The sequence below is a fragment of the Hyperolius riggenbachi genome, chromosome 11, assembly GCF_040937935.1.
Source record: "Hyperolius riggenbachi isolate aHypRig1 chromosome 11, aHypRig1.pri, whole genome shotgun sequence".
Lineage (NCBI taxonomy): Eukaryota > Metazoa > Chordata > Amphibia > Anura > Hyperoliidae > Hyperolius > Hyperolius riggenbachi.
The window spans coordinates 44,472,719-44,483,472 of NC_090656.1; the positions used below are offsets into that span (position 1 = coordinate 44,472,719).

At 41.6% G+C, this 10,754-nt stretch overlaps 1 long non-coding RNA gene across 1 annotated transcript in view; it reads left to right on the top strand.

The window, feature by feature from the left end:
* The window catches only part of LOC137538319 (uncharacterized), a 38,899-nt gene extending 28,484 nt beyond the window's left edge, over positions 1-10,415 (top strand). The window contains exon 3 of the long non-coding RNA XR_011024749.1: positions 10,172-10,415. This is a non-coding gene — a long non-coding RNA (uncharacterized lncRNA). The remainder of the gene's footprint in view (positions 1-10,171) is intronic.
* The last annotated feature ends 339 nt before the right edge of the window (positions 10,416-10,754 follow it).

Genomic DNA, 10,754 nt, shown 5'->3' on the forward strand with positions numbered 1-10,754 from the left:
AGGGTTAGTGTTGGGTATTAGGAGGGAGATTTGTGTTGGGTAGTAGAAGGGAGGTTAGTGTTGGGTAGTAGGAGGGAGGTTAGTGTTGGGCAGTAGGAGGGAGGTTAGTGTTGGGCAGTAGGAAGGAGGTTAGTGTTGGGCAGTAGGAGGGAGTTTAGTGTTGGGTATTAGGAGGGAAGTTAGTGTTAGGCATTATGAGGGAGGCTAGTGTTGGGTATTAGGAGGAAGGTCAGTGTTGGGCGGTAGGAGGGAGGTTAGTGTTGTGTATCAGGAGGGAGGTTAGTGTTGGGCATTAGGAGAGAGGTTAGTGTGAGAATAGGGGACCAGGTAAGTCGGTAGTAAAATATTGGTAATACCATACATGAAAACAACATCCAGTCCTCCAAATGTGCTGCTGTTATACTCAATTGTCATGAAAATTATTTGTTTTGAAAATGTATATTTTCATAAAAATGTACAGTATATCTTGTGAATACTTCTCTTCCTGAGAAAACCTTGGTTTCAGTGTGATGTCAATGTTGCTTATTTCGCAGGCTCGTCCCTGTTGAGCTTTACCTGATGAGGTGTATGTTAAGTTGACTGGCCAGTTGTTTCTGTGTTTGGACTGCGGGATTATATTGTAGTATTAATGGTAGTTTAACTCACTCATTATACATCCATCATTTTCTTTCCAGCCCCCACTCACAGGTGGTTAACAAGAAATATGATTTGGCTGCAGTTCGGCTGTTTTGAATTCCTAAAACCAAACTTGGCTTTGTTCTTTGGCTGACACGTACAACATGATGGGGTACAAAAATAAACCTTGGAAATATAAAAAAACACACACACAAATCTGCGAGGTGTAAGAGACTGGTTGACATTGTAAATAGCGCTGAAGAAAATACCAGATAACTGAGACATTTACAGCATGTACCAAGCTATTGTTATTGTTTGTTTAAGTTAGCAGTATATTTTAAAGTGTGGCTCACTGGGGGATCAAAGACCTTGCCATAACCCAAAATTAACACATAGAGGCTGGAGTTAAATATGTGCTCGATAAACTGTTTGTTGAAGAACTGACAGTCAGAATCTCTGCCAAACCTAAGCACAGTGCAACATTGTTTCTGTGAAAGCCCAACCTTGCCCAAGTGGAGAGTTAGCTAGGGACAATCTTCCTGTATAGGATACGGCCACTGAGTAACTCTATTATATACAGCTGCAAAACTGTCACAGCTACTAAGAGGCCTTGGGGGATAAGCAAGGTTGGATTCTCTATAGCAGGGGTCAGGAACCTTTTTGGCTGAGAGAGCCATAAACTCCACATATTTTAAAATGTAATTACGTGAGATCCATACAGTATGTTTCAAACTGGGACAGTAGGGCACATCACCTGTTACCATGGTGATGTGCATACAGTTGATCCGACGGGCAGCGGAAGTGTCAGACACGCCTTCAGCTTCTCTTGAGTTTCAGCAACATCAGCAATTTCCCCGAGAGCCAGAAAGGAGAAATACCGACTAACAGCTTGTACAATTAACTAGCTGACTTGGGGTTTTATTCACTTCAGTGTTCTTCCCGGGCTCTTTTGGCCGAGTGCTCCACCCAGCTAGTTTCTGTGAGCACTTAGCTGTCATCGGCTCACCTCCTCCCATTCTGTAAGCAGGGTTGCACTTTGAAGCACCGCCCCTGCATTCTCTCATCTCGCCCCACTCGGCTACTTTTTCATGCCACCCGGCTGGAAAAAAATGAAGGGAGAACACTGCACTTTGTAGCATGAGATCCCCGCACTTTGGCCCAAAAGGCTGCCTGTCAAGTGACAGGCAGCCTATTGGGCCAATCAAAGTGTGGGCATCTGGTCCTACAAAGTCACTGGACCTGACAGAGTCCAGAGTGTTACAATTGGAGCAGCCATTCGTTTTGGGGTGACGTGAGTAAGTTAGTAGTAAATGCTACAGCATTGTGCTGCCACACTGCTTGAGCGGTGTAGCTTAGTGAATCAACCCCTACTGATTTGTATGTGAGTCAGATGTAGCCACCAAAAGAGCCACATCTGGCTCCCGAGCCATAGGTTCCCTACCCCTGCTCTATAGGCAATATAGGTTGTTGCTTAGGTCAGTAGGTCACCTGGGGCAGCACAAAGCTGTTAGACATTAATCATTGTTTTTCCTATTAATTTATGCCTGCTTTATGCAGGAAACCCAACTTGTTTGTCAGTGGCACAGTGTTATTTTGTGTTTGTACCTAAAAATAGGGAAAGTGTGATGGATTGCGTAGAAGCCGCCACGTGTTCTGACAGTGAGGCTTCGGTGTCCGCGCACAGAGCGGCGGTTTCCCCACAGCAACATGCGTCTGGCTTGTCTGGACCTATTAGTGCACACAGATGGAGAGCTACGCGCGCACGCGCCGCAAGACAGGCTCTTTATGCCAATAGGAGAAGGGTCAGCTGATCAAAGCGGTCAGCTGATCCCAGCTCAGCAGATGATTGGTTGATGGGAGCTGGGCGGCGCTGTGGGGCGCTTTGCTATATACATCTCTTGCTGTTCAGTTACTGGTTGTCTGGCGTTGCGAATGTGTTAGCACTCAGACCTTAGTCAGATCATTCAGTGTGGTGGAACCAGGTGGACCTGGGAATCTACACTTAGCCAGTTTACTGTATATCATCTGTGTTAATCACTAGCATAGTTCCAGGGTGTAGAGACCACGGACCTCACACCCCAGACTAGGGAACTTGTTATACATCAGACTAGTTCCAGGGTGTAGAGACCACGGACCTCACACCCAGACTAGGCATTGTTTGATATCTGTTATGACCTATTGATTTCCTGACTACTCCTCTGATCCCTGATTCGGTACCTTGCATATCTGTTACTCTGTTGCCAAACCCTGCTTGCCTTGGATACCGAATCAGCCTTCTGTCTTTGTACTTATCTGACCGTGTGTTGCCGACCCGGCCTGCCCGACCTTTCTGGCTGTCACCCACACATAGGGTGTCCAGTTCCCCTGCAGGGGTCCCCTGCTCCGCAGAGGGGGCCCTGCTGCAAAATCAGTCAGGGACTCCCCCTCCAGGAGCCCTTGACTGCAGTAGAGTCTTTCTCTACTTATTGGACCACCTGCTACCCCGGTGGTCCAATACTTACTGTTGCACTAAACACTTACACGCTTCAGGTGTCTAGAGGTTAGTTATAATTGGATTATTGGCGATTCTGCAGATCCTCAATAATCAGGTATATCTGTATTCTTGGAGGATACTGCAGATCGCCAAGAATCAGATTCTCTCTGGTTGCTGACCCTATCGTTACAGAAAGGCAAATAAAATTCTATTTAATCCCTTGCCCTGCTCTGATTATAGGGTAGTTAAAGTTGTAGAATGAATTGCCACTTTATTATTATTTATCATTAGTGTGTATTTATATAGCACCAACATCTTCCACAACACTTTCAAATATCTGAGTATAGTCATGTCACTTAGGTTGCTCATACATTACTCAACTTTCAGCATCAATATCTGGTCAACTTGATCATAATGATTAAATCTGGCAGAGATTGATGCCACAACATAGCTTTCCGATTAATTGTTTGGATCGATTTACATGTGAAATTGATCAAAATGATTGATCTGGCATGATGGCAGGCAGAGGTGACGATGCTAGGATGATTTCCAATAGATTTCATGCTGAATGAGAAGGATCTACCTGATTGTTGATTTGGTGGTATATCAAGAGATGTATGGCCACCATAACTATCCCACAGAGAAGCTCATAATCTAATCCCTACCACTGTCAGTCATTGTCTTACGTTTCTAAGGCACTCTAAGGCCAAATTTTGGGAGGCGCCAATTAACCCTATCTCTATGTTTTTGGGTAGTTAGAAGAAACCACTTTTTCTCTTCCGCCCCCTTATGAGGATAGGTTGGGAAATCGGTGAATTCCTTGCCCTCACTTTAAGGCTAGTTCAATACAGATATGTATCGATTTTTGAGAGATCCATAGGACCACGACCTATCCAGCAATCTCTACGTCCAAATATCAGTTGAGTCTTGGAGATGTTTGCAGGTCAAAGCAGTGTGCCATAGTATAGTACAACCGTGCTTACATCACCAAAGATGTTCCCATGTTCAAGCTATAGAACCATGGCATTTATGTTCAACGTATGAATGATGCAGAGAACAACTATTGTCAGTTGTTTTGTTATTACTATACATGCTTATAAATAAACGTTTTGGATTGCACGTAACCTGCATCTATCTACATGACAGAGTTTGTTATGGCTAATGTGATATCAATATACTAGTGCTACTAAAGAAATAATTATATCGACTAAATAATAACCTGGTTCTCAGCATAGTTTAATTGGCTAGATTAAATATCACTTCTGTGCATTGACCGGGTTCTTCCCAGAGCCATGTGCATTGTGTTTCCATGCAGAGATGTTATTATCCAGAAACCTGTCTAAACTGAGCTAAACAGGGAAGTCCATTCTTGGGAGAGCCGTCGGGATAAAGTCTTTGCTTACTTCTATAAATTCATTCTCAGGATGTCCTGTTCTGAAGTTATATTGCTAAGAGTAGTGTAGCGAATCAGCGATGATCAAAATCTGCTCATTAAAATTACTCAAAATTCCTCCTAAATTTTTTGCAGTTATGGCCATTTGTAATTACCATTTGAAAATTGAAATGATTTTGTGTAATCCATTCGTAATTTTGCAAAATGACGCTTAATCGTTTCAGAATTTCGTGCTGGCTTTAGCGGTTCAGAGCAAAGCCCCCATACATGCTGCCATGCCAAAAATTGCTACATATGTTAAGGGGAAGGGGGGGAACAATGTACAAACAAAAGAAAAATCATTTTTCAAAAAGACCTTATAGTTTTTGAGAAATTTAAAAAATGCAAAGGAAAATGGTTTTTAAACTCAGGAAAATTACATTTTAAAAAACATTTTTCTTTTGCATTTTTAAAATCAATTTTCTCAAAAACGACAAATGTTTTGAAATTTTTTTTTTACTTGCTCCCACCATTCCCCTTAACGTACGAAGCAATTTTGAAGAATTTAGCATGCATGGAGCCTGTGCTATTAAGCGCTAAAGTTGGTACAAAATTATGAGAAAATTACACAAAATTGTTAGTCCTGATTATCATTACAAACGAAATGAATTACGATTTTCCCCAAAATTTCACATTGCGATTTTGCATCGTAATTGTGCATTACGATGCGAAATTATGATTATGTAAAATTCATGCTCATCACTAGTAATATGGCTAGATCGGTATACCTCCTCAACTTAAAGAGAATCTGTACTCTAAAATTCTTACAATAAAAAGCATACCATTCTATTCATTATGTTCTCCTTAAAAGGACCACTATCACTAAAAATTTTAAAATTTAAAATCCATGTAAACACATACATATAAGACATACATTTCTCATAGAGTAAAATGCACTTTAAATTACCTTTTCCCTACGTTATTTGAACTTAAAGGGACACTTAAGTCAAACAAAAAAAATGAGTTTTACTCACCTAGGGCTTCCAATAGCCCCCTGAAGCTCTCCGCTGCCCTCACCGTCTCCCTCCGATCCCCCTGGCCCCACCGGCAGCCACTTCCTGTTTCGGTGACAGGAGCTGACAGGCTGGGGACGCGAGTGATTCTTCACGTTCCCAGACACATTAGCACCCTCTATGCTGCTATATGGTATATGATATATGCTATAGCAGCATAGATGGCGCTATTGTGGCCAGGAACGCGAAGAATCACTCGCGTCCCCAGCCTGTCAGCTCCTGGCCAGGAGGATCGGAGGGAGACGGCGAGGGCACCGGACAGCTGCAGGGGGCTATTGGAAGCCCCAGGTGAGTAAAACTCATTTTTTTTTACTTAAGTGTCCCTTTAAAGTAGATAGTAAAAGTTATCTGACAGTTCTGTTTTTTTTTTTTTTTGGGGGGGGGGGGGGGGGGAGTAGCCCCATGGATGTTTTTTTTAGAATTTTCTGTATTCTTTATGAAAGCAATGCCTGGAAAAGATCTATACAAAGAGGCTGGGCCAGCTTTCTTACTCATTTGCACACGGTTGTGGCAGTTGTACTGAATATCTACCATTTAGTAAGTGCTTTTGAAAATATTGAAAATAAAGAAAACCCTGAGACTCCTCCATGAGGAGTTGGACAAGTCCAAAGCCAGTCAGATTTATCATATTTTTACTACCTACTATAAGTGACAGTGACAAAAGTAATTTACAGTGTATTTTATATTTTACAAATTTTACAACACTAACCTCCACCTCTCCACTGCCTAACAATTACCTCTCCTCTGCCAAAAACCAACCTCTCCTCTGCTTAACACTAACCTTTGCTCTCCTTAGCCTAACATTAACCTTCCCCTCTCCTCTGCCCAACACTAACATCCTCCTCTCCTGTGCCTAAAATTACCTCTAATCTATCTAACACTAACCTCCCCTCTCCTCTGCCTAACACTAACATCCTCCTCTCCTGTGCCTAAAATGACCTCCCCTCTGCCTAACACTAACCTCCCTTCTGCCTAGCACTAATCTTTCCTCTCCAGTGCCTAACACTAATCTCCCCCTCTCCTCTGCCTAACACTAGCCTCCACCTCTCCTCTGCCTAATAATTATGTCTCCTCTGCCTAACACTAGCCTCCACCTCTCCTCAGCCTAACAATTGTCTCTCCTCTGACTAACACTAACCTCCACTTTCATATGCCTAACACTAACCTCCCATCTCCTCTACCTAACACTAACCTCCCCCTCCTCTGCCCAATACTAACCTCTTCTCTCCTCTGCCTAACACTAACCTCTCCTCTTCATGCCTAATACTAACCACCACTCTCATCTGCCTAACACTAACCTCCACTCTCCTTTATGTTGCCTAGCACTAACCTCCCCAGCCACTGTTGACTCAGCTGCTTGCCGATCAACTGTTAAGACGATGGGCTAATATGTACTGAATATTACTTAATCTTTTTGTAGTTTTGTAGATCAAAATACTGAAACAAAAAAAAGCACACTGACTAGTTTGATACTGAAACTCCTATACTATGTGTCATTCCACCTCTGCATTTAGCTAAGTTCCTTAGAGTGGATGAATCAACGAGTTAAATATAATAGTTTCCTGTCCAGAAATGTTACGCAGTGCAACTAGTACAACTGGGAAATCTACCTATTAAAATTTTAGTGTTACATTTATGTAGGTAATAATTCCCCTTTAAATAGAAGTCACTGCCAAGAACAATTTCAATTAGAACAGTTGCTTAGGATTTGTGAATATTCAAATAAATCCTGTCCAATTCGGTGATGGCTCTAATTAAATCCTCGTCCTGCCCAATAGTTGAAAGGTCAACTGTCTTCCACCTTTGCTCTATGCATGAAATACAAAGATTCAATTAGATAAAGCACAATAATTAGCAAATCTTTTAACTTTAAGCATAATGAAATCTTTAAGGGAGGACACTGTAATCAATGGCTTATAAAGACAAGTTCATAAATTAATTAATCCTCCCATTCAATGCTTGGCAGCAATCGATGGTGGCGAATCCAAATACAACATGAGGAGTGAATGCTAAATTTACACACTGTCTCTCATTCAATTTAATGCTGTATTTTTTAGACAACGTACTTCCACAAAATTGTTATTAATGATTTATGATGGTTCTTTTGAGAAGCACTGTGGAGAACCTAAGCAAAAAAACAAACAAACCTAGGCTGGATTTAGTTAAACAACACCTGTAGTGAGAGGTATATGGAGGTTGCCATAATTATTTCCTTCTAAACAATACCAGTTGCCTAAGGTAATCCATATGTATCAATGTGTATGTAAAGCTGGCCACTAACGGTCCAATTTCTAGCGAAAAATCGTTTGAGCGATCAGAAATTCTGATCGGATTGGTTGTAAATAATCTCCATTGGTGGACACAATCGATTATGAATGAGTGAAAAAAAATGTCGCCCGAATGAATTTTCGTCGAACGAAAATTTGGATTTTCTTGGTGGTCGTGATAGATAGGAAGCAATGATTGGTTAGTTGATGGTGTAGTGAACGATTTTTCGTCCGATCAGAATTTCTGATCGCTCAAACGATTTTTCACTAGAAATTGGACCGTTAGTGGCCACCTTAAGGATTATAACCACTCACAGAGGATAGCTGAGTACGACCAATATGATCAAATTACCTATTCATAGAATAAAAAGGAAAGCCACGTAGAGCAAAAATGTTATCTAATAAAATAGTGCCCTGCAACGTGCAAAGAATTCAGGCACCATATACACTAGTTTGCTGATATATATATATATTCATAGTCCATCACACCAGTAATGATCCCTGTCTGTGCTTATAGATTCCAAAACTGATGCAAGTACGGCTGCAAAAGCTATATAACTGGTGATCATAGAAAAAATGTTGTAAAAATCAATATAGCAATATACAGATTCCTCCAAACGCCACTTGTGTGCAAATTCCATAATGCAACGTTGTTTAGTTCAGATGATATTGACCCGATCATAAAGCATAGTATATGGCAACTTGTAGATGCAGCGCCAATCACACGCTGGGTCAAAGATTCATATCACTTGTATACAAATTTCTGAATATAACGTTGTTTTGATCAGATTATGTTGAACTGAGCTTGAAGCATGACATGTACCAACTTGAAACTGCAGCGCCAATCGCAAGCTGAATCAAAATAATGATTGTTGAATAAAGCTCACAGTCCCATATCATAAATGTGACACCACATGTAAGCAGCAAGGAGTTTGATATCACAGTGTTTCAGCAATTTTGCTTCCAAGACTGGTCGATAACCTCAGCTGTAGATAGTGTAAACAGTCCCACAGTAAGCGCTAAACATCTAGGTTTTAAGTTGTATCACATCCACAGAAGGCGTGGTGTGACAGTTCATAGCTATTGCGCACTGTAGTAAGACGATATCACTTATCTGATCCTCATGTATTGTAGAAGCATCCTCGTGATGCTGGCGTAAAAGCGGAGGCAAGGTATTGCAGCACTGATAACGGCAGAACAACCGGTATGGCAGCACAGGATCAGCAAACAAGCACGGCATGGCTTTCCCAAAAAAGGAGGCGTAGCATGACGTCTACGCGTTTCGCCCTGCCCCCCGGGACTTCCTCAGGACGTGCTAGTAAGACTTTACACACGCAATTCTGCTTAATGCAATTTATTAATTTATACCCCCCAGGGTGTAAAGTTTAGGGTTTTATGGTCAGGCAGGAGAGGGCTTAGGTTTGGCAGTAAGAAATTTAGAGATATATTCACCAAACCTGAGTAAAATGTATGCATGCAAAAAGTGAACATATGGTTTACCAGGCGTTATGCTATTTTCACAGTGGGTTATCCAAATAGCATAACAACAAAAAAAAAATGTTCTCCCTTCGAACCCAAAGCACATAAACTTGTCTCAAATCATTGCATGGAATGATCTGGGAAAAGGTTAAGTGATCATAAATGCCGGACTAAACAGGTGGCTTTTCAATTTTGATTTAAACATCTCCAGGGATGGAGCTGTCTTGATTAAAATTAGCAAGGCATTTTAGAGGGTAGGGGCAGCATGACAGACAGTTCCGGCTCCAAACGTTTTTAGTTCAACTCTGGAGGTGCTCAAGTTATTGGATCCTTTTGATCTGAGGTTGTGGAAGGTGTGCAAATCCTTCAGGTATCCAGGGCCTAGGTCACGTAGGGATTTGAATGTTACCATGCCAGTTTTGAAAAGGATTCTCCGTTTTATGGGTAGCCAGTGTAGTGAGCAAAGATTATGTGGTAATGGCGGGGTTGGCTTGTTAACAGTCTTGCGGCAGCATCATCACTAAATGTATGTCAGTGCTAATAGTAGGAACATATCCAATAACTTGACCACCCCCAGAGTCAAACTAAAAACCTTTGGAGTCAGAGCTTTCTGTCATGCTGCCCCTACCCTTTGGAATGCCTTGGCAAACTTAATCAAGACAGCTCCATCCCTGGACACTTTTAAATCAAAACTGAAAAGCCACCTGTTTAGTCTGGCATTTATGATCACATAACTTTTCCCCTGTACACATCACAATGTACTGATCTGAGACAAGCTTATGTGCTTTTGGTCCTCATGTTAAAAAGCACTTCACAAATGTTTCATTGTTTTTTTAAACCCCAAATGATATTTTTGCTGTAGTATAGTAATATTTCAAGTTTTGTATTTCAGAAAATGGACAACTGCCCCGGTGGCCAGCATAGGTCCAGCATTACTCCATCTGCTCTGAGGCCACATAGCTTCCTGTTTGCACCACTGTTATTTACAGCAATACATCAAATACAACATTCTAAGCAGTGATGGATCAGAGGAACTGGCCAAACAGCACTTGGGACTCATTCTAATCTTTTTTTTTGCTTGCACAAACTGTACTACCAGAGCAATAACATGCTCCAACATGTAAAAAGATCTCCTGTCCAGGTGTACCTAGTCATTTGCCTTTCCCCTCATGCTTGTTAGGTCTTCTTTGCTGGCTAGCAAGGCTCATTGGTGGAGGTAACACACTGTACACTTGTTATTCCCGAAAGCCATGCCATTTGTAAACCAAATAGCTCTGTATTGCCATGCCCTCTAGTGAAAGTACATATTTCAGCTGGCTGTGCTTTAGCTTCCACTATGCCCTCAGGGGCATTGTCCAAATAATTATTACCCAGAAGTCATTGTGTATGCACTCTGAACTTTACCAGATCCAAGACAAACTCTGGAAAACGAAGCATGCTCTGTTTGTTTAGGAACTAATCTCTTGGTCCTGTGG